Source organism: Chenopodium quinoa, unplaced genomic scaffold (genome assembly GCF_001683475.1).
Source record: "Chenopodium quinoa cultivar QQ74 unplaced genomic scaffold, ASM168347v1, whole genome shotgun sequence".
Lineage (NCBI taxonomy): Eukaryota > Viridiplantae > Streptophyta > Magnoliopsida > Caryophyllales > Amaranthaceae > Chenopodium > Chenopodium quinoa.
This window is the reverse complement of record NW_018742914.1, coordinates 2,451,050-2,477,036: the sequence shown is the minus strand read 5'-3', so window position 1 is coordinate 2,477,036 and position 25,987 is coordinate 2,451,050.

Here is a 25,987-nt window from a genome sequence, read left to right as displayed (position 1 = left end):
GAAAAAATTCAATCAGGAAGTAGGATCGAGCAAACAATACGAAAAACCGGTCGAAATTAGAACGCATATATCTGGCTCGGTATTGGGGGAAATTGGCGCCAGCTTTTAACTGTAGCGCCTGGCGCCAATACTAGCATCTGGCGCTACGATTAAATTGCTGGCGCCAAGTTCTGGCTCTAACGCTACTTCCCACATGCCTCAGCAGCTTTCTGTGCTCGATAAAATTTTCCAGTTTCGCGCGGTGTTTTTTCGGTCCTAGTTGTGAAAGACATTTCTCAAATTTCCTACGTGTAAAATCCTATGTTTTTAACTCATTACGGATGGTCTTTCCAATGAGTCTTTTTTATGCATATGACAATAATGTTAATCAAAATTACGCACATGAAATACTTAGAACTTTTCGAGTCTCATCCACTCAATCTAAATCATTGCCGAAACTAATTCAGGAATTAAAATAGAAATCCTCCCGAGTGGAGTCGCCAAAAACTGTAGGGAATAATTTCAAGCCTTTATCCCACTAGCTTGAACCCCACAGTGATCATACACTAAAGTACGGTGGCGTCCAAAAGGGAAGAAGATAGAGCAAAAGAGTCGCCAACAAGTTTTTTTAGGAACTTGTAAACCGTTCATAGGATGAAGGTTACACCCCTTTACGATCCAAGAGATCGTCAACTCCATAAGGCCATAAACCAAATAAGGGTTCGGGGATGATGGTACAAATCCAACCTAAAAGAGATTGAACCTGCCCTAATAATAGGCCTCTACTTTATTCTGATCGTATTCATGTGCGCTTTCTGACTAACATGCAATCAATAGGATTAACCCTAAACCTGTTTATCTATGTTGGTTAAATATTAATGCACAAATAAAATATTATTGGCGATCACTTGAATTATAATCACATTAACCCTAACAAGATTATTAATTATCTTATTAAGCGTGATTACAAGTACCAATTCCCTTTAAACATGCATAAAGGCGTGATCAAGCAATAATAATAAATATCAAGCAACATAATCAATAATAAGTCAATATCATAATTATAGTAATCATAACATAATAATAATCATAATCATCATAAATAAAATAATCATCATCAAAATAATAATAATCATCATAAATTATAACAATTATAATCATAATCATGTTCATGTTAATATTAAAGCATAATAATAATAGCAAGATCCTAGGCATGATACTAACAAGATTAATAACAAACCCTAGCATGTCACTAAGCAATAAAAATCAAATCTTTAACCCTAACATGATACTAACATCAATAAATATTAGGAAGAACATAGGAAGCATCGTAACAATCATATTTAATATACTTGATATTATAACCTATTCCCTAAACATGATATTAGGAATATCATAATAACAATATAAACATGATTTCTACATCATAATATCAATTAATCAATTAAAGTACTTACTTTGATGCTTCGTACCTCTTTCTAATAACAAAATACCACGTTAGTAACTTCAAGGAAAATAATAAACAAACAATTAAATTAAATAATTGAAATAGAGATTTGGGACCAAACCCTCAGAAATTAAACCTTTCACGTCTAGGGCGAAGGCAACTTCGAATATAGCTAGGTGTTTCTAGATCTTGCGAATGCGGAATTTTGTATGTGAAAACCAAGTTTGGAAGAAAGAAAGAAAGAGAGAATAAATGAGATGAATGAATTAAAGAATGCGAATGAAAACTTATGAATGAGGAGAATCGGTGAAGATTAAGAGAGAATTAGAGAATTAATGATTGCGAATGAAAACTGATTGTAGGTGAAAATTGGTGAATGAAAACGGAGTTTAAATACGATATTTATAGAGAAAATCAGCCAAAAAAGATAAAATAAACAAAACAGAGTCTGACGCTCAGAAAACAGAGCTAGCGCCAACCCTGGCTAGCTGGCGCCAGGCACCAACATTAGCGCCAGGCGCCAATGGCAAGCGCCAGGCGCCAGGCCTGGTTCCAGGCGCCAAGCCTGATTTTAACGCGTTTTCGAAAATCAGATAAATTTGCCGTACTGGAGGATAAAATCATATCATTTCTTCGAAAATGCTACTTGATTTTGATTAAAACTCTAAAAAGTCAACAAAAGTCAATTTATCAATGCTAATTGAATTAGGAATGAAAAGAAGATTCTAGAAGGCTAAAACCATTCCTAATTGCATTAGAAATGATAAATCATATTAGGCCCTCCCCTAGATCATTGGGCCGTATATAAATCTAAAACCGGGCCCAATATAGTAAATTGGCCATAATTTCCTCAATATTCATCGGAATTGGGCTTATAATATATCGTTGGAAAGGTCTTTGCAAGCCCCATCCAACTATACTAATATTGGACCCATATCATGGACCAAAAAAACTATATTGGCTGTTTTTTTAAAAATAAGTTTTCAAAAACAGAGAGAAGAGAAAAGAAATAAAAACTTTCCGCAACACTAGACTTTCCACACTTTCGCTTCATTCGATTATGATTCGACGTGAAAGGTACTCATCACTGGGTTTGGTTTTGGGGAGACACAAATGGGTGTCTACAGAAGCCCCCACTTTGCCTGAGTTTGGAGAAACGTAGGTTTCGAAAACAAAAGTCAAAGTATCGATAGGGACGGAGAATAATTCTGAACGTTCTGCGATCCTAAATCACTCTTGTAACGCCGATACCTGCAAAACTAGCGTTAGTTAAATAGATAAAAGAGTTAAGAAACGCGAATCTTGCACCGTCGAGCACACGTCTCTGAAAGTAACCGATTGCTTTGATGACCTCCTACAAGCTAGAGAATGCCATCTCGCTTGAAAACCGCTAAGCCTGTAACTGCTTCCAAATTATAAGATTGCTTCGCCTGAAACAATCCTCTTCCGCTTTGATAATATTCCACATCCTAGGGAATACCATCGAAGATTATTTCTCTTGAAACAATCTCCATCCGCTTTGATAATATTCCACATCCTAGGTAATACCATCGAAGATTATTTCTCTTGAAACAATCTACATCCGCATTGATAATATCCCACATCCTAGGGAATACCATCGAAGATTATTTCTCTTGAAACAATCTCCAGTTGTTTGTGACAACTCTCCGCAAGCTAGGGAATGATGTCCAAGATATCTTCTCTTGAAGTCACCTTCATTTGATGCGATAATTTTCCAAAGGAAATTACCGAAGATCCATGCATGTCGATCTTTAAAAGTTCGCCTGAACTTTGCTTCCGCTATGCCTGTATGTCGACACTTCTGTTGCTTTGAACCTGTATGTCGGCGCTTTTTGCTGTGATGACAATCCTCTTTTCTTTGGGAATAGTTGCCAACACAACTCTTGTGTGATGTATGACAATCCAATTTAGGGAAAGTTGTCAATGCTTCGTAACAATCCATCCTTGGAAATGTTGCCACGATGAAGCGACAATCCGTATCTCAGAAAATTTTCCAAAATCCAATTTTGGGAAAAGTTGCCAGTGCTTCGTAACAATCTTTCATAAAAACTTTGCTACGATCGACAATCTACATCTTGGAATATAACTCTTGAAGCAATCCACCTTGGAAATTTGCCAACGCTATGCGATAATCCTTTTAGGAAAATATTTCCACAATTGACAATCCGCGTCTTGGAACATTTGCAAAAAAAAGTCGACCGACAATCCACTTCGGGAAAATTTGCCACTTACTGAAATGAATGACAATCCACATTGAGGAACTTTTGCCGATATTTATAATGAATAGAAACCTACAACAATCCTTTTGGAAATTTTGCTATAGGGAACTGGGTGTATGACAATCCAATTTCGGAAAACTTGCCAGCGATGACAATCCGAACTTGGAAAAAATTGCCAAACAAAGAAGGAGCACGACAATCCACGCTTGGAAACTTTGCCAGAGATGACAATCCAATCTTGGAAAAATTATCGTTGAAGAAGATGCACGACGATCCATTTTTAGAAATATTGTCAGTTGGAGATGACAATCCAATTTTTTGAAAACTTTGTCGTTTAATAAGAATGCGCGAGAATCCATATTTGGAAATATTGTCGCTTAAGTGCTTGCTTTTGAACCGATTGTAATGAGCCAGTGTTTTAGGCGCTTAAGCTAAGTGAGACGATTTTTTTTCAGGTCAATCACTTACTACGATTGTAATCGAGCCGACTACTAATCATGTCAAATTGCTTATAGGGGCTAACTGGCGTACCAAGGAACCCAAAATTGCTGCATGAGGTCGAAATCACCTTTCTGGGAGGCTTCGAGCTCTGTCGTTGTGGCGCCAAGAATTGGAGTAGGGTCTTCCCTATTCTGCTGCACCTGTATTTATTTTTTACTATAGAACTTTGCCAATTTCTTTAATTATCTTAGGGTTGACCTAAGGCTTAATGTTGCTTGACTCATCGACTTGACACGACTCAAGGTATAAACTTGACTCGATATGTTTGACTTACTCGAGGTTGACTCGACTCGAAGTGTAATGACACATGTGTTAGACTCAAATCAAAGTGATATGGCACGACATGACTCCATGTGTACATGACTCGTGTGTGCATTGTAATGTGATCGTGCGACTCGAAAAATGCAAAAAAGCAAAAATTTTCCGTCAATTTTGTTGAGGGTACCGACATTCTCCCGAAAAAGAAAGACGTGAAAAAGAAAATCAACAGTTTGAAGATGCATGTTGAATGAGCTTAGTCAAATGTTGTTTGATACTATCTCTCAAGGTTCAAGGACTAATTCATCCTAGGCTATCTCAACTGTTGACTCCATGATGAAAGTATTTGGGTAACTTAGGCACGGAGGCTAAGCACTTCATACTTCGTGATGCAATGACCATTATGGTTGATGAGTAATGTTGATATGACAAGGCATGCTTCAGCGTTGTGTTAAGATTCCATGACAAAGGGTTCCTAAGGGAAGGTATATTTGGTCATGTATCTGTGCAGTGTGTGAAAGTGACACTAAAGTTAGGCCGCAAGAGCTAAGTGTGTGGAAAAATATATTGAAAAGAGTCAAATGGTGGTGACTCTTAGGCTAGGTAAGCTAATAATGTAGGGATCAAGCCCCCAAGTCTAGCTCTAAATGAATAGGGATGAGCATTGGAGATCCCTTGGTATGATCATGGTGTAAGTATGTGAATGTGAATATGAATGCATGTTTATTACGGCCGCACCTCGATGTGAGGTTGTCTACGTATCCGTTAGGAATCAGGCCGAACGTAGCTCTAGCCAAACCTCGCACAAGTATGTATACCTCAAAAAGGTCTTTTTAAGGGTTGTAACGTGGTTAGGCTAAAGGTTTAAAGAAGAAGGGAATAAAGACTCAAGACCCTAGATAAGCCCCCAAGGTGTGCAACCTTGCTTTTGAATCTTTGTATTTTTATACTTGAGTTTCTACTCCTTTTTTAGATCTCTTTTATCTTTTTCTTTAGCATTTATTTTATTTTTGCAAGTGTGGGCAATCCCGATCATGCGGTCTATCACTCACTTGGCATTTATGTTTCTCAGGCACGGTACCGAGCACTCGATAAGAGAAGCAATCTGAGACGTGCTCATATCAAAGATATTTTAATATCAAAGACATTGGAACACTTGCCCTTTTGTACACTTTTATTTATTTTTTTTTTTTTTTTTGCTTATTTTTGCTATTCTGATTTTCTGAAATCACTCAAGCTTTGTTCTTTGAAAATTGCATAAGTTGCACACCATCTCATCCCAAGGTTAGATAGATGTAGGTTGAAAAAAGAAAAGTCTATCGTTAGACGAGGCTCAAAGTGGTTTATGAAGAAAGGATTTGTAAATTAGAAAGGCGAAAGGAGATATGATGTGGCTACAAGGGGTGCCTCAAATCATTAGTATACCTTGTGCTTAGCTCGACATGGATTTTTTTTTTTTTTGTGCAATGCAATGTGATGATCATATGCAAGGAAATAAATGCTCATTTTTATTAAAAGAAAATAAATAAAGAATCTACAAAAAATATTCTAAGGGAAAAGAAAGGTGCCTATGCTAGACTTATTGGGGAAAGGAAAAAATGAAAAAAAATAGAAAAAAAGGTCATGAAATCTTGTCATTGCAGCTCGCCTCTTGTCTTGTGTTGTTCGCTTTATCATCACCCAGTCTTCTCGCTAGCTAGAGGCAATGGGATCTTGTTTGCTTCTATGAGATCTTAAATGAGGTTTTTAAACCTGTAGCATTCATCAGTGGTATGGCCGTTTCCTCGATGGTACTTGCAATAGGAATTTGGATTCCATCTTGAAGATCGATTTTCTGGTGTTGGATCCTCGGTAGGGCCAATAGGTTTGATTAATCCTCGATCATAGAGACGATCGAAAGCAGCATCGTAGGTCATTCCAATGGGCGTGAACTCTCGTCTGAGTTTCCTTTTAGATCCTTGATTATCTATGGCTAAGACACCATTATGGTCAAAGGTACTAACATTATTACTAGAGTGGGCGTTTTCGGAAGAAGAAGGATTGTCGTTCTTCTTTCCTTTCCAGCCACCGTGGTTACTATTGTTAGTAGCTTTTTGCTTTGCGAGGTCGTCTTCGATTTCAATTCCGATGTCATAAACAGCCTTGAAAATATTCAAGTTGTGTTGATATTTTAAGTGCTTTGAATAATTTTCTTGGAGATTCTTGATAAACATCCTCACAGACTCCTTTTCGGTGGGGACCTCAATCATCTTGGCGGAAGTTTCCCTCCATTTATTAAAGAAAGAAGTAAATCCTTCATTCTCTTTTTGTCTTAACATCTCAAGTTGTCTATGGTCAGCTTCAACTTGGATATTGCACTTGTACCTATCAACGAAAGCGTTCACTATCGATTCCCAGGTAGAGGTTTTCTCCTTGTCAAGGGAGAAGAATCATTGTTGGCAAACGGTTTCAAGAGATAGTGGGAACAGAGAGGGTAAAACCTTCTTATCGATACCCTTAATGTTCATTATAGTTTCAAAAGCTCTTAGATAGAAGTAAGGGTTATTTGTTGCCTTGAATTTAGGGATGTCAGTGCCGTTGAACTTATGTGGAATAAGTTCCTTGTCCAGCGAGACCCCTTGTGAACTCATGCCCTGAATTTTGTAGTTGCTAGATAGCTTGCTTAGACTCTCTTGCATGAGGTTCATTTGTTGTTTCTTCACGGGGTCATCGACCCTAAGTGCGAGAAGTTTCAGTGTCTCAGTCACAGTAGCTACTTGGTTCTTAAGATCATTGACTTCTTCTTGAGTTGCCATTATCTTCTTAGCCTTCCTCTTTTGACGAATCGGTTTATCAAAAAGCGAGACTTGAATAAAGAAGTTGTCCTTGATTAATCGCCTTTCTCTCCTCGGCCAAGTACTGTGGGAAAGGAATTTGGGGATACTTATTGTAAATTATTTGACTCAAACTTTATTCAACATGCAATGGATGGAAGAGGTGAAGAAAGATGGAAGAATGTGAAGAAAGATTTAGATGGAGGGATATGAAGAATTAGGAATAGAATGTACCTTCCAACTCAAATGACGGAAAAGACCGACTCATGCATGAACCAAATACATGGTCATGGTGACATATACTCAAAGTGTGTGCTAAGATTAGTGAGTGTATGTGACATGTTAAGACTCGTGTCATGACCATGTGGCTAGACTATGTGACCAAGACTCGATTAATGACTTGACAAGGTGTTATTGACAACGAAAATTAACCGAATTAATTAGTAAACTAGTTAATTAGACCCTAGGTGATGACTCGACCAATAATCCGAACTGTCGGCCAAGCGACAAGACTAGCGTCACACTGTGGAGCTTAGCACCAGACAACATTGTTGTCGTCAGGCGCTACACTCCATGATGGCGCTACAGCTCAGACCTTGGCGCCAGTATTGGACCTTGGGTCTAGGACCGTTTTCGGTGTTATTAGTCAACTGGGGTATGCCTAAAGTCGTACTAGGTCAATTCAGATTAAAATATTAGACTTTATTGACTCAAATTAATTAATTAATTATGCAAAGTTCTTTAAGTCATTAATTTATTTAGTCTCAACACAAGTCAACAAACGGTTAAGAGAAACATAGAATATATATGCACAACAAATAATGCACAATTAGTCAAGTAGGCACAACATGATGCAATGTGTTTGCAACCTAACCATGACTCTAGTTCTCTAAAGTTCGGGATATGGTTTAGTCAATAGAGGGTCCATGGTTAATTTTCTTGATGCACCGCTCGGAAGCCTTACCGTGAAGGGTTGGCGCGAGTGGATGGGACACCGCGAGTTTTAGAAAAAACTCGCTTCCATGGTTTGGTGAATTCAACATCTCGGATGTACCCTTTGTTGCACGGAGCGTTCAATCGGGTAGATGGAGCATGAATTCCCAGAGGGTTATTTCCATATTTAGAACACATATGGGTTTCAAAAAAGTGAGAAAAAATTCAATCAGGAAGTAGGATCGAGCAAACAATACGAAAAACCGGTCGAAATTAGAACGCATATATCTGGCTCGGTATTGGGGGAAATTGGCGCCAGCTTTTAACTGTAGCGCCTGGCGCCAATACTGGCATCTGGGGCTACAATTAAATTGCTGGCGCCAAGCTCTGGCTCTGACGCTACTTCCCACATGCCTCAGCAGCTTTCTGTGCTCGATAAAATTTTCCAGTTTCGCGCGGTGTTTTTTCGGTCCTAGTTATGAAAGACATTTCTCAAATTTACCTACGTGTAAAATCCTATGTTTTTAACTCATTACGGATGGTCTTTCCAATGAGATCTTTTTTATGCATATGACAATAATGTTAATCAAAATTACGCACATGAAATACTTAGAACTTTTCGAGTCTCATCCACTCAATCTAAATCATTGCCGAAACTAATTCAGGAATTAAAATAGAAATCCTCCTGAGTGGAGTCGCCAAAAACTGTAGGGAATAATTTCAAGCCTTTATTCCCCTAGCTTGAACCCCACTATGATCATACACTAAAGTACGGTGGCGTCCAAAAGGGAAGAAGATAGAGCAAAAGAGTCGCCAACAAGTTTTTTTAGGAACTTGTAAACCGTTCATAGGATGAAGGTTACACCCCTTTACGATCCAAGAGATCGTCAACTCCATAAGGCCATAAACCAAATAAGGGTTCGGGGATGATGGTACAAATCCAACCTAAAAGAGATTGAACCTGCCCTAATAATAGGCCTCTACTTTATTCTGATCGTATTCATGTGCGCTTTCTGACTAACATGCAATCAATAGGATTAACCCTAAACCTGTTTATCTATGTTGGTTAAATATTAATGCACAAATAAAATATTATTGGCGATCACTTGAATTATAATCACATTAACCCTAACAAGATTATTAATTATCTTATTAAGCCTGATTACAAGTACCAATTCCCTTTAAACATGCATAAAGGCGTGATCAAACATTAATAATAAATATCAAGCAACATAATCAATAATAAATCAATATCATAATTATAATAATCATAACATAATAATAATCATAATCATCATAAATAAAATAATCATCATCAAAATAATAATAATCATCATAAATTATAACAATTATAATCATAATCATGTTCATGTTGATATTAAAGCATAATAATAATATCAAGATCCTAGGCATGATACTAACAAGATTAATAACAAACCCTAGCATGTCACTAAGCAATAAAAATCAAATCTTTAACCCTAACATGATACTAACATCAATAAATATTAGGAAGAACATAGGAAGCATCATAACAATCATATTTAGTATATTTGATATTATAACCTTTTCCCTAAACATGATACTAGGAATATCATAATAACAATATAAACATGATTTCTACATCATAATATCAATTAATCAATTAAAGTACTTACTTTGATGCTTCGTACCTCTTTCTAATAACAAAATACACACGTTAGTAACTTCAAGGAAAATAATCAACAAACAATTAAATTAAATAATTGAAATAGAGATTTGGGACCAAACCCTCAGAAATTAAACCTTTCACGTCTAGGGCGAAGGCAACTTCGAATATGGCTAGGTGTTTCTAGATCTTGCGAATGGGGAATTTTGTATGTGAAAACCAAGTTTGGAAGAAAGAAAGAAAGAGAGAATAAATGAGATGAATGAATTAAAGAATGCGAATGAAAACTTATGAATGAGGAGAATCGGTGAAGATTAAGAGAGAATTAGAGAATTAATGATTGCGAATGAAAACTGATTGTAGGTGAAAATTGGTGAATGAAAACGGAGTTTAAATACGATATTTATAGAGAAAATCAGCCAAAAAAGATAAAATAAACAAAACAGAGTCTGACGCTCAGAAAACAGAGCTAGCGCCAACCCTGGCTAGCTGGCGCCAGGCACCAACACTAGCGCCAGGCGCCAATGGCAAGCGCCAGGCGCCAGGCCTGGTTCCAGGCGCCAAGCCTGATTTTAACGCGTTTTCGATAATCAGATAAATTTGTCGTACTGGAGGATAAAATCATATCATTTCTTCGAAAATGCTACTTGATTTTGATTAAAAACTCTAAAAAGTCAACAAAAGTCAATTTATCAATGCTAATTGAATTAGGAATGAAAAGAACCTTCTAGAAGATTCTAGAAGACTAAAACCATTCCTAATTGCATTAGGAATGATAAATCATATTAGGCCCTCCCCTAGATCATTGGGCCGTATATAAAGCTCAAACCGGGCCTAGTTTAGTAAATTGGCCATAATTTCCTCAATATTCATCGGAATTGGGCTTATATTATATCGTTAGACAGGTCTTTGCAAGCCCCATCCAACTATACTACTATTGTACCCATATCATGGACCAACCAAACTGGATTGGCTGTTTTCTTAAAAATAAGTTTTCAAAAACAGAGAGAAGAGAAAAGAAATAAAAACTTTCCGCAACACTAGACTTTCCACACTTTCGCTTCATCCGATTATGATTCGACGTGAAAGGTACTCATCACTGGGTTTGGTTTTGGGGAGACACAAATGGGTGTCTATTGAACACCTAGGTGCAAGAATTGAATTCAAAACACACCTGCAATGCCTAGGAAGAAAAATGTTACCAAAGATAAAGGGAAAAGGAAAGCTAACACCACAGATAAAAAGGCTTGGGTGGAAAAGAAGCTGTTAGCTGAAGGGGAGACTATCTACTCTAAAATTGAATGTAGGTCCTCTAAAGGGTGCCTACTAGCTAAGGTTATGGACGAGGAGGAGGAAGCAGACAAAAACTGGAAAAGGGCTAGAAAGAAAAAGAAAGATTAGGAGCATTGCTTGTCCTTCAATTTATTAGACTTAGTTTGTTATTTTTTATTTAAAGTTAATTTATTTAAGCATTATTTAAATTCCATCAATAATGTAATTTTATTTTATTAATGAAATTTCAGCTTTTAATTAAATTATTTACTTTAAATTTATTTTATTAAAGAAAACCGAAAAAAATTAATTTTCTAGAAATTCTTCGAGTACGGAAGTAAAATTTTCCGAAAAATACCGAATTTCTCCAAGAGTTTATTTCCGAATTGGCGCCAGTTATTGGCATTTGGCGCCTGTCATTTAAGTTTGGCACCAGGCGCCAATTTCATCGGCTAGCGCTGATGGTTGTTAGCTGGCGCCAAGCTCTTCTCTGCGACGCCGATAATTCATCGATCTTCTATTGAATTTTTAATTAATTCTGAAACGCGAAGATGTCGAAAAATAAAGTGGCCGCACCCGTAAAGGGTTGCCTACGTATCATTTCTTAAGGAATCTGGCCGAACATAGCTCTGTTGAGTATCCTACTCAAGTAATTATGGGTAGTATTTCTTAAGTTTTTCAAGATTTGTCATGTTTGAGAATTCATTGCCATCCATATCAGTTAGTTTTGCTGCACCTCCTGACAAGATTGTTTTGACAATGTAGGGTCCAGACCAATTAGGTCTAAATTTACCCCTTGGATCTAAAACATTTTTCCTTAGTGCTTTTAACACCAAGTCTCCTACTTTGATAATTCTTGTCTTGACCTTCTAATTAAAATGTCTAGCCATACGAGTCTGGTAACACTGAGTGTGATGTAGAGCTTCTAGTCGTTTGTCGTCAAGTAGAATCAATTCTTCATATCTTGCCCTATTCCATTCAACTTCATCGAGTTTACTTTCCAACGCAATGCGTAGAGATGGTATTTCTAGTTCGACAGGTTGTACGGCATCCATTCCATATACCAAGGAAAATGGCGTATTTCCTGTTGATGTACGGATTGACGTGCGATAACCCCACAATGCGAAGTGAAGTTTGTCAGGCCAATCCTTATAATTTTCTGTCATTTTCTCGATAATAGTCTTTAAATTTTTATTAGCTGCCTCGACTGCTCCATTTGCTTGAGGTCTATAAGGGGAAGAATGATGATGTTGAATGCCATATTTTTGTAGCAATTCTTCACATTCGGCTTGAAACTGAGTTCCATTGTCACTTATCATCTCATGTGGAACTTCGTATCGGCAAATAATATTTCTCTCGATAAAGAGTGCTAAATGTTTTGCAGTGAGTTTAGCGTATGATTGCGCTTCGACCCACTTTGTGAAGTAATCAATTGCTACTAGAATAAATTCGTGGCCTCCTGTTCCTGGGGGAGTTATTTTGCCAATGATGTCAATTCCCCATATAGAGAATGGCCATGGCGATGTGTAGGTATAGAGAAAAGATGGAGAGACATGTTGTAAATTGGCGTAATTTGGCATTTAGGCATCTTTTTACATATTGATGGCAATCCCTATTCATTGGAGTCCAATAATATCCTTCTCGCATTATTTTCTGGACTAACATTTTGTCATTTACATGAGTGCCACAGATTCCTTCGTGGACTATTCTCATTGCTCTTTGTGCATCCTTCTTTCCTACACATAGGAGAGCTCGACCTCTAGGTACCCTTTTATGTAGCTCATTATCTATGAGTACATATTGGGAAGCCAAAAGTCTCAATGCTCGTTTTGCTCTTTTGTCAGCATGAGGAGGGTATTCTCCTTTGGTGACATAATTGAGTATGTCCTTGTACCACGGTTCTTCTTCTTCTTCTTATTCTTCTTCTTCTTCTTCTTCTTCACCTTGGACTACCTCGTCGTCTTCTATAGAATGGATGTATGCTGGTTTGTGCCTTTTTGCTATAGTTAGAGGCATTTGCTCGATTTCCGTGGGAATCCTGACCATTGAGGCTAATCTTGCCAAGGCATCGGCAAATTGGTTTTCCTCTCTAGGTAGATATGTATATTCTACCTTGTCTAATTGATCGATAAGAGTTTCCAGATAGGTTTGATCAGGGGCTAGGATTTTGCTCCTTAATTCCCACCTTTTAGATATCTGATTGATGATCAAAGAAGAGCCTCCGAATATCCTTAATTTTTTCACTCCCAATGCCAAAGCTTTTTCAAGGCCTACCACGCATGCTTCATATTCAGCAGCATTGTTGGTAACGTCGAAATCAAGCTTTATGGAGATTGGAACATGTTCTTCTTTAGGTGATACTAGTAGCACTCCAACGCCACATCCCTTTTAGTTTGAGGCCCCGTCGAAGTATAAGGTCCAAGTATCATCTTCAATGACCATTAAGTCTTCATCTGGAAATTCATTGTCTTGTATTGGCGTCGAGTCTTCTATTGGAAAATCTACTAGAAAGTCTGACACCACGGATCCTTTGATAGCTTTTTGTGGCATAAACCTTACATTAAACTGGGCTAGATTGACTATCCATCTTGATATGCGTCCATTGAGTGTAGATTTCTCGAATAGATACTTGAGTGGATCTAATTGGGAGACTACAAAAACGGTGTGCACCAACATGTAATGTCTTAACTTAGTTATGGCCCACACCAAGGCGAGGCACAACTTCTCGAGTGGTGTATAGCGTGCTTCGTATTCGAGCATCTTTTTGCTTAGGTAATAGATTGTGTTCTCCTTGCCTTCTACCTCTTGTGCTAGCATAGCTCCCATTGTCTCCTTGGTGACTGTGAAATATAACCTGAGAGGTATTCCGGGAAGTGTTGGTGCTAATACGGGAGGATTTGCGAGATAGGATTTGATCTTTTCAAAGGCTTTTTGACACTCATCATCCCATATTACTGGTACATTCTTCTTGAGTTTTTTGAAGATTGGTTCACATATCGTCGTCAGTTTTGATATGAACCTACCTATGTATTGCAACCGGCCAATAAATCCTCAAATATGTTTCTCGGTCTTGGGTGGTAGCATTGACATGATTGCTTTGATCTTGGTTGGGTCTACCTTTATTCCTCTAGAGCTTATGACGTAACCCAAGAGCTTGCCTGAGGTGACTCCAAAAGCACACTTAGATGGATTCAACCTCATATTATATTTTCTTAGCCTTTCGAAAAATTTCCTTAAGGCTACTTGATGGCCTGGACAGTCTTTTGATTTTACAATCATGTCGTCGACATATACTTCGACTTCTTTATGCATCATGTCATGGAGTAAGGCAGTTGCCGCACGTTGATAAGTAGCACCCGCGTTTTTCAACCCGAATGACATTACGGTGTAGCAGTAAGTGCCCCATGGCGTTATAAAAGTTATTTTCTCCATGTCTTCTTCTGCCATGAGAATCTAGTTGTAACTTGCGTACCCATCCATGAACGAGAGAAGCTCGTGATTTGCCGTGTTATCTACTAGAATATCGATGTGTGGCAAAGGGAAGTCGTCCTTTGAACTTGCCTTATTTAGATCTCGATAGTCGACACACATCCTTACCCTTCCGTCTTTCTTCGGAACTGAAACGACGTTAGCGACCCATTCGGGGTATTTGGATACCTTGATGAAACCTGCAGTTATCTGTTTTTGAACTTCTTCTTTTATTTTAAGGGCTACGTCGGGTTTCATTCGACGCAACTTTTGTTTTACAGGTTTCATTATTGGAATTAGTGGTATAGTGTGTTGAGCTATTTCTCTATTAATGCCTGGCATATCTTCATATGACCAAGCGAATACATCGATAAATTATTTAAGTAATTTAATTAAATCGGTTCTTTCTTGTTTATTCAACGTTAATCCGATTTTAACTTCTTTTTTATGAGTTGAATCATTTGAGATATCAACTGTTTCAGTCTCTTCGATTACCGGTGTTTTCTTTTCGAGTGTTTCTATTGCTTTAATAATTTCTTTGTCTTTTTCATCGTTAGTTAAGCAATGCTCGTCATCTTGGGTTAGAGAAAAACACGAGAAGTAAGGAGAATGAGAAATATTATTATACTCTGAGATCATTACATCAAAGAGTGATATGTCCTCAGGGACTGGATCACTAACTATATTAGGAGAGGAAATAGGAGGGGGAGGTGTTACTTCTAAATACTTAGAAGAGTCTAAAGGGAAAGACTCTGACTCGGACTCTGACTCTGACGACTCTTCAAACATCGGTCCTTGCCCTGTCGTGATGGATATCTTCCTTCCGCTTGGAGTAGTCACCTTGATAGTCTTGCGCCACCCTTGTAGTGATCCTTCAGCTGGAGTAATTAGCTTCGAGGGATCGAAGCTTTCACTTTGTAGGACTGTTTGAATGAGCGAGGAGTTATCCTCTTTATAAGTTAGCCCATTATTTTCTCGCCCAAACAGTAATCCCATGACGTTAAAGTCAAAGCATGGGGGTGCTTTCTCCTTGTGGACGGGAATTGGGATTTCATCAGTGAAGTAGCAATCCAAGAAAATCTCGAATCCCGGTTGTCGTATGCCGTTTACAACAAATGGCTCGGGAAATTCATGGCATGGATAGTCCTCTCCTTCTTTTATGAACTGACCATTAAGCGTAAGGGGGTACTGATCCATTAGAATTGCTTTCTTTTGAATGCGAGCGTCCCTACGTGCTTTCGACTTTTCCTGGGCTCGCTTGAGATCTTTCCGAGTTGGTTCGAAACCAAGTCCAAAAGTGTCTAACTTAGGGAGGCCAGGTAACTCCAGCGGTTTTGTCGTTCCTTTCTTCTTCCCCAGGGTCATCCCAGGAAAGTGTCCTTGTTTCTTCAGCATGGCATTGACACTCATGTTTGAATGGGGGTCATGGCAAAGAGGGGTCCTTTCATCCTCCTGGATTAAGGAGACTTCTTCGTTAAAGCCCCATAGGTCTTCATCATCCTCGTCGTGTTCCACATTAATAATTGGATTTTCTATAGATTTGATTCTCATAGGCGAAGCATCGATGGTGATTGGAATTCCTCCAACTATAGCTTTCACTTGTTGGTGGAGAGATGAAGGGACGGCCTTTAGATCATGAAGCCAAGGGCGTCCCAATAATAAGTTGAATGAAGCTTTGATGTCTACTACTTGGAAAGTAGTAGCATGTTCTATTGCTCCTACCGTTACATTTAGGGTAATCTTGCCAAGAGCTTGACGACGAGTGTTGTCGTAGGCCCTTATTCCTTGTGTAGACGGAGTTAAATCTTCGTCCCTTATGCCAAGCATCCTCGCGGTTCTAAGTGGAAAAACGTTGATGGTTGATCCATTGTCTACAAACAAGAGTCATAGGAACATTCATCCTCTTGCAAACTACTGTGAGGTTAATGACTTGTAATGTTTGTCACCTTCTGGAGGTAAATCTTTGTCAGAGAAGGTGATCAAATTAATCAGGCTTGGAAGGTCACTTGTGAGGAAGTTGGCTAGTCCCTCGGGAGTAGTGTCAGAGTCTATCCCAATTTTGTCCAAGGCATTCATTACAGCCAACCTATGTTCTCGAGATGTTGCCAGAAGTTTCCATACATTCATCTGAACTTTTGTCTTCTTAAACTGCTTAACAATGTCATTGTCTTCAATGATAAGTATGGGAACTTGTTGTGTGGTTAGTATAGGTTGTGTTGAAACGGGAGGTTGCATTCTCCCAGATCTTGTGAGGACGTCTATCGATGAGTCTTCTTCAGCCCAAATGTCATCTGTGGTGTATGACACAGAAGGCGGAAGTTCTACTAAGTCCTTTAGATAGACAACTTCTTCATCACTGTCCCAAACTCCATTAATGGTTGCATCTTCTTCTTGTTGAACTTAGACTAGTTTCTTTTCATCAATCATTTTCTGTACCAAATCCTTGTATTTGAAACAGTTTTCTATAGTGTGACCCCTGATTGATGATACTGACAGTAATATCTATCTGTCCTTTTCAATGATTCGAATGGTCTTGATTCGAGAGGTTTGATCTCGCCACTCTCGGAGAGCATTTCGAACATTTGCGCATATGGGATCCCAATTGGAGTGTAGATTCTATTGATCTTCTTGGGTTTTTCAGTGACTTGTAAGGGAAAATGGTTTGCCTCATAAGTCGTTCCCTTGCTAATTAGAGGTAATGAGATCTTATTAGCTTCCACAAGATCTTGAATGAGGTTTTGAAACCTGTAGCATTCATCAGTGGTATGACCGTTTCCTCGACGGTATTTGTTGTAGGATTTGGGATCCCATATGGGAGATCACTTTTCTAATATTGGATCCTCTGTTGGACCAGTAGGTTTGATTAGTCCTTGATCATAGAGACGATCAAAAATAGCATTGTAGGTCATTCCTATGGGTGTGAATTCTCTTTTATTTTTCGGAAGTGGAAGCTCATCATATTTCTTATGGAGTTCGTTCATAACTTTGAGAGCTTCACGTAGTAATTGCAATACCTCCCTCATAGACAGTGTGAGCAATTGTATATCATCTTTATTCACCGGTTCTAGGAGGTTATCCTTGACATAGAAAAAGATCTCCTCTTCTTTTTCTATGGCACTGATTTATTTGACAGGTCTAATGAGAGAGGAGGGGTCAACCTCGTTTTCCTCATCGGAGATAGCCAGGGTATGAGCTAGAGGTGCATTGTCAATGCTTGGCTTCTTACTGGCAGGGGGCAACGGCAGTTTGTTGCTGTCGATCAAGTCTTGGATAGCTTCCTTAAGCTTCCAAAAGTTTTCAGTAAGATGACCCATACCTTGGTGATACTTGCAGTGTGCATTGGGGTTCCAATTAGCTGACCTCTTCTCAACTGGTGGGTCCCCAAATGGTCTAATAGGAGTTATAAGACCTTTTGCACTTAATCGATCAAACGCGGTGTCATAACTCATGCCAATAGGAGTGAAATTCCTCCTAAATGGTTTCTTCTATCCTTGGTTGTTCATAGCAAGGACTTCTCCTAAATTAAAGGTGCTCACATTGTTTGAGTGGGCGGTTTTGGAAGAAGAAGGATTGTCGTTCTTCTTTCCTTTCCAGCCACTGTTGGAGTTATTGTTGGCAGTTTTTAATTTAGCCAAGTCATCTTCAATATTGATCCCAATGTCATAAACGGCCTTGAAAGTATGGAGATTATTTTGATATTTGAGATGCTTGGAATATTTTTCTTGGAGATTTTTGATGAATAGTCTCACAGATTCTTTTTCACTTGGCACCTCAATCATCTTAGCTGAGGTTTCTCTCCATTTGTTAAAGAAAGAGGTGAAGCCTTCATTCTCTTTCTGTTTGAGGATTTCAAGTTCCCTATGGTCAGTCTCGACTTGAATGTTGCACTTGTACCTATCAACGAAAGCGTTTGCTATTGACTCCCAGGTAGAGGTCTTTTCTTTCTCGAGAGAAAAGAACCATTGTTGGCAAACGGTCTCGAGAGATAGTGAGAACAGAGAGGGGAAGACTTTCTTATCGATACCCTTAATACTCATTATGGTTTCGAATGCTCTTAAATGAAAGTATGGATTGTCAGTTTCTCTGAATTTTGGGATGTCGTTGGCGTTGAACTTCTGCGGAAGAAGATCTTTGTCCACCGAGACCCCTTGTGATGTAAGCTCTTGAAACTTGTAGTCGCTAGAAAACTTGCTTAAACTCTCTTGCATAAGGTCCATTTGTTGTTTCTTCACGGGATCATCGATCTTAAGTGCGAGAAGCTTCACTGTCTAAGTCACGGTAGCCAAGTGGTTCTTAAGATCATTGACTTCTTCTTGTGTTGCCATTATAACCTTATCTTTCCTCTTACAAGCAATGGGTTTGTCGAAAAGTTGGACTTGTACGAAGAGGTTGTCTTTGATTAATCGTTCTTCCTTTCTTGACCACACGCTGTAAATAAACCATTTTGCGTTTTAATTACTCGACTCGAATCAACTTGACTTTACGGTTTATTTTAAGGAAAAAAGAAAAGGGTGCATATTTTTTGCAAAAATAACGTAAATATTTTTAGGGAACTAAGTATAGTTTTATTTTTATTGGAGGATTAATATCTGACTTACCCCCCTAAAAAAATGACGGAAAAAACGCGCACACAAGACTCTCTTAATCATGGTCAAAGTATGTGTATTGGTGTGTACGTTGAGTGTAAGTGGCATGCTTGGACTCTTGTGTAAGACCATGGGACTTAGTGCCTAAACTCGATCATTGACTCAATTAAATACTATTGACAGAAAAATTAACCGAATTAAACAGAAGATTGATTAATTAGACCCTAGGTGATGACTCGACCAATAATCCGAACTGTCGGCCAAGCAACAGGACTGGCGCCGCACTGTGGAGCTTCGCACCAGACGACAGAGTTGTCGTCATGCGCTACACTCCATAATGTGGCGCTACAGCTCATACCTTGGCGCCAGTATTGGAGCTTCGGTCTGGGACTGTTTTCGGTGTTATTAGTTAGTTGGGGTATGCCTAAGTTCGTACTAGGTCAATTCCGATTTAGAAATTAGACTTTATTGACTTAAATTAATTGATTAATTAATTAATTAGGCAAAGTTCTTTAAGTCATTAATTTATGTAGTCGCAACACAAGTCAACAAACGGTTAAGAGAAACATAGAATATATATGCACAACAAATAATGCACGATTAGTCAAGTAGGCACAATATGATGCAATGCGTTTGCAACCTAACCATGGCTCTAGTTCTCTAAAGTTCGGGATATGGTTTAGTCAATAGAGGGTCCATGGTTAATTGTCCGGATGCACCGCGCGGAAGCCTAACCGTGAAGGGTTGGCGCGAGTGGATGGGACACCGCGAGTTTTATAAAAAACTCGCTTCCATGGTTTGGTGAATTCAACATCTCGGATGTACCCTTTGTTGCACGGAGCGTTCAATCGGGTAGATGGAGCATGAATTCCCAGACGGTTATTTCCGTATGTAGAACACATATGGGTTTCAGAAAAGTGAGAAAAAATTCAATCAGGAAGTAGGATCGAGCAAACAATACGAAAAACCGGTCAAAATTAGAACGCATATTTCTGGCTCGGTATTGGAGGAAATTGGCGCAGCAATCAGAGACTGGCGCCAGCTTATAACTGTAGCGCCTGGCGCCAATACTGGCGTCTGGCGCTACGGTTAAAATGCTGGTGCCAATGCTCTGGCCCCTGACGCTACTTCCCACATGCCTCAGCAGCTTTCTGTGCTCGATAAAATTTTCCAGTTTCGCGCGGTGTTATTTCGGTCCTAGTTGTGAAAGATATTTCTCAAATTTCCTACGTGTAAAATCCTATGTTTTTAACTCATTACGGATGGTCTTTCCAATGAGATCTTTTTTATGCATATGACAATAATGTTAATCAAAATTACACACATGAAATACTTAGAACTTTTCGAGTCTCATCCACTCATTTTAAATCATTGGCGAAAAAAATTCAGGAATTAAAATAGAAATCCTCCCTAGCGGAGTCGCCAAAAAACTGTAGGGAATAATTTCAAGCTTTAATCCCACTAGCTTGAACCCCACTGTGATCATACACTAAAGTACGGTGGCGTCCAAAAGGGAAGAAGATAGAGCAAAAGAGTCGCCAACAAGTTTTTTAGAAACTTGTAAACCGTTCATAGGATGAAGGTTACACCCCTTTACGATCCAAGAGATCGTCAACTCCATAAGGCCATAAACCAAATAAGGGTTCGGGGATGATGGTACAAATCCAACCTAAAAGAGATTGAACCTGCCCTAACAATAGGCCTCTACTTTATTCTGATCGTATTCATGTGCGCTTTCTGACTAACATGCAATCAGTAGCTTTAACCCTAAACCTATTTAATCTATGTTGGTTGAATATTAATGCACAAATAAATCTATTATTGGCGATCACTTGAATTTATAATCATATTAACCCTAACAAGATTATTAAATATCTTATTAAGCGTGATTACAAGTACAAATTCCCTTTAAACATGCAATAAAAGTGTGATCAAGCAATAAAAATAAATAAGCAAGCAACATAATAAATAATCAATCATTAGAATAAACATGAATTGTAATAATTATAATAATCATCATGAATAAAATAACCATCATAAAATCATCATCATAAAATTATAATCATAATCATAATCATAATCATGCTCATGCTCATATTAATATTAAAGCACAATGAACATAGCAAGATCCTAGGTATGATACTAACAAGATTAATAACAAACCCTAGCATGTCACTAAGCAATAAAAATCAAATCTTTAGCCCTAACATGATACTAACAATCATAAATATTAGGAAGAGAATAAAAGGTATCATAGCAATCATATTTAATATTAATATTAACCTAGACATGATACTAGGAATATCATAATAACAATGTAAACATGATTTCTACATCATAATATCAATTAATCAATTAAAGTACTTACTTTGATGCTTCGTACCTCTTTCTAATAACAAAATACACGCGTTAGTAACTTCAAGGAAAATAATAAACAAAACAACTAAATTAAATAATTGAAAGAGAGATTTGGGACCAAACCCTCAGAAATTAAAACCTTTCACGTCTAGGGCGAAGGCAACTTCGAATATGGCTAGGTGTTTCTAGGTCTTGTGAATGCGGAATTTTGTATGAGAAAACAAAGTTTAAAGAAAGAGAGAAAGAAAGAGATGAATGAATTGAAAGATTAAAGAATTCTAATTAAAACTGATTGTAGATGAATGATCGTGAGAATTGGTGAATGAAAACGAGATTTTTAATACGATATTTATAGAGAAAATCAGCCAAAAAGATAAAATAAACAAAACAGAGTATGACGCACAAAAAACAGAGTTGGCGCCAACCCTGGCTAACTGGCGCCAGGCGCCAACACTAGCGCCAGGGCCAATGGCTAGCGCTAGGCGCCAGGCCTTGTTCCAGGCGCCAAAGCCTGGGGTCAAGCGCCAAGCCTATTTTCAACGCGTTTTCGAAAATCAGATAAATTTGTCGTACTAAAGGATAAAATCATATCATTTCCTCGAAAATACTATTTGATTTTAATTAAAACTCTGAAAAGTCAATTAGTCAATTTATCAATGCTAATTGAATTAGGAATGAAAAGAACCTTCTAGAAGATTCTAGAAGACTAAAACCATTCCTAATTGCATTAGGAATGATAAATCATATTAGGCCCTCCCCAAGATCATTGGGCCGCATATAAAGCTCAAACCGGGCCCAGTTTAGTAAATTGGCCATAATTTCCTCAATATTCATCGGAATTGGGCTTATAATATATCGTTGGAAAGCTCTTTGCAAGCCCCATCCAACTACACTACTATTGGACCTATATCATGGACCAACCAAATTGTATTGTCTGTTTTCTTAAAATAAGTTTTAAAAAAATAGAGAGAAAAGAAAAGAAAATAAAAATATCCGCAACACTAAACTTTCCACACTTTCGCTTCATTCGATTATGGTTCGACGTGAAAGGTACTCATCACTGGGTTTGGTTTTGGGGAGACACAAATGGGTGTCTACACTAGGTACGCCAGTTAGCCCCTATAAGCAAATTGACATGATTAGTAGTCGGCTTAATTACAATCGTAGTAAGTGATTGACCTGACAAAAAATCGTCTCACTTAGCTTAAGCGCCTAAAACACTGGCTCATTACAAGCACCAACGTATCGGATTAAAAGCAAGCACTTAAACAACAATATTTCCAAATACGTATTGTCGCGCATTCTTCTTAAACGACAATATTTCCAAATATGGATTGTCGCGCATTCTTCTTAAAAGACAATTTTTCCAAGATTGGATTGTCATCTCCTATTGAAAATATATCCAAAACATGGATTTTCGTGCATCTTCTTCAACAACAATTTTTCCAAGATTGGATTGTCATCTCTGGCAAAGTTTCCAAGCGTGGATTGTCGTGCTCCTTCTTTGTTTGGCAAGTTTTTCCATGTTTGGATTGTCATACATTCACCGACTCATTGGCAAGTATTCTGAGATTGGATTGTCATTCACCCAGTTCCCTATGGAAAAATTTCCCAAAGGATTGTTGTAGGACTCTATTCATCATAAATTTCGGCAAAGGTTCCTCAACGTGGATTGTCATTGATTTCAGTAAGTGGCAAATTTTCCTGAAGTGGATTGTCGATCGACCTTTTTTTGGCAAATGTTCCAAGTCAAGGATTGTCAATTGTGGCAATATTTTCCTAAAAGGATTGTCTCATAGCGTTGGCAAATTTCCAAGGTGGATTGCTTTCAAGAGTTATATTCCAAGATGTGGATTGTCTATCATAGCAAAATTCTTATGACAGATTGTTACGAAGCATTGGCAACTTTTCCCAAAAATTGGATTTTGGCAAATTTTCCGAGATACGGATTGTCGCTTCATCGTGGCAACATTTCCAAGGATGGATTGATGCGAAGCATTGACAACTTTCCCTAAATCGGATTGTCATACATCACACAAGAATTGTGTTGGCAACTATTCCCAAAGAAAAGAGGATTGTCATCACAGCAAAAGCACCGACATAATGGTTCACAAGCAGCAAAAGCGACGATGTATTGGCATAGCGGAAGCAAAGTTCAAGCGAGCTTTAAAGATTGACAAGCATTGGTCTTCAGAAGTTTTCTTCGGAATATTATCGCAACAAACAACTGGAGGTGATTTCAAGCGAAGTTGTCTTGGATCGCGTTCCCTAGCTTGCAGAAGATGGTCACAAAGTGCGAGAAGGTGGTTTCAAGCGAAGCAATCTTCGATGGGGTTCTCTAGCTTGCAGAAGTCTATCATGGCGGAATTAGAGGCAGTTACAAGCGTAGCAGTCTTCAGTCGACATTCTCTAGCTTGTAGGAGGTCGTCAAAAAATTACATAAATACAAGAATACAGTAGCAAATCGAATACCTTCAGAGACGTGTGCTCATCGGTGCAAGATACGCGTTTCTTGACTCACTTATCTGTTTAACTATCGCTAGTTTGTATCGGCGTTGCAAGAATGATTTAGGATTGCAGAACGTTCTGAATCATTCTCCGTCCCTATCGATACTTTTGACTTTTGTTTTCGAAACTTGCGTTTCTCCAAACTCAGTCAAAGTGGGGGCTTCTGTAGACACCCATTTGTGTCTCCCCAAAACCAAACCCGATGATGAGTAACTTTTACGTCAAATCTTAATCGAATGAAGTGAAAGTGTGGAAAGTCTAGTGTTGCGGATAGTTTAATTTATTTTCTCTTCTCTCTGTTTTTGAAAACCTATTTTAAGAAAACAGCAAATCCAGTTTGTTTAGTCCATGATATGGGTCTAATAGCATTGTAGTTGGATAGGGATTGAAAAGATCTTTCCAACGATATATTATAAGCCCAATTCCGATGAATAATGAGGAAGTTATGGCCAAATTACTAAACTGGGCCTGGTTTGAGCCTCATATGCGGCCCAATGATCTAGAGGAGGGCCTAATATGGATTTATCATTCCTAATTCAATAAGCATTGATAAATTGACTTTTGTTGACATTTTAGAGTTTTAATCAGAATAAAAGAGTGTTTTTGAAAAAAATACGATTTTATCCTCCTGTACGGTTAAATTCTATCTAATTTTAGAAAACGCGTCAAAAACGGGATTAGCGCCTAACGCTAGACATTAGCGCCTGGCTCCTGGCGCTAATGTTAGCGTCTGGCGCAAATTGTCAGCGTCGGCGCTAATCAAGTTTTATTCGCGTCAGAACTCTGTTTCGATTTTCTATCTTTTTGGCTGATTTTATCTATAAATAGCCTTTTAAAAACTCCGTTTTCATTCATCTACAATCATCAACTTTCTCTCTAAGCTAAATCTTCTCTCTCCTTTTTCTAAACCTACCTTTCTTACAAAATTCCGCATTCACAAGACCTAAAGACACCTAGCATTATTCGAAATTGCCTTCGCCCTAGACGTGAAAGGTTTTAATTTATGAGGGTTTGATCCCAAGTCTTTATTTCAATTATTTAATTTAGTTGTTTTAATTATTATTTTCCTTGAAGTTACTAACGTGTGTATTTTGTTATTAGAAAGAGGTACGAGGCATCCAAGTAAGTGCTTTAATGGTTTTTATTATTATTATGTAGAAATCATCCTTAGGTTGTTATTATGATTCCTAATGTTATGTTAGGGCGTTTTGATCTTCCTAGTATCATGTCTAGGGTAAATTTAATATCAAGTATGATTAAAAGTATGATGCCTTTTATGTTCTTCCTAATATTTATGATTGTTACTATCATGTCAGGGCTAAAGCTTTGATTTTTATTGTTTAGTGACATACTAAGGTTTGTTATTAATCTTGTTAGTATCATGCCTAGGATCTTGCTATTTTTATTATGCTTTAACATGATTCATGATTATTATTTTAACGGTTATTATTATTATGTTGCTTATTATTTATTGTTATTTCTTGATCACACCTTTTATGCATGTTTAAAGGGAATTGGTACTTGTAATCGCGCTTATATAAGATAATTAATAATCTTGTTTAGGGTTAATTTTGATTATAATTCAAGTGATCGCCAATAATAGTTTTAATTGTGCATTAATATTCAACCAACATAGATTAAACAGGTTTAGGGTAAACCTATTGATTGCATGTTAGTCAGAAAGCGCATATGAATACGATCAAAATAATGTAGAGGACTATTATTAGGGCAGGTTCAATCTCTTTTAGTTTGGATTTGTACCTTCATCCCCGAACTACCAGTCATGGTTCCAGACCTATTGGAGTTGACGATCTCCTGGATCGTTAAGGGGTGTAACCTTCACCTCATGAACGGTTTACAAGTTCCTAAAACTTGTTGGCGACTCTTTTGCTCTAGCTTCCTTCTCTTTGGACGCTACTGTACTTTAGTGTATGATCACAGTGGGGTTCAAGCTAGGGGTTAATGCTTGAAATATTCCC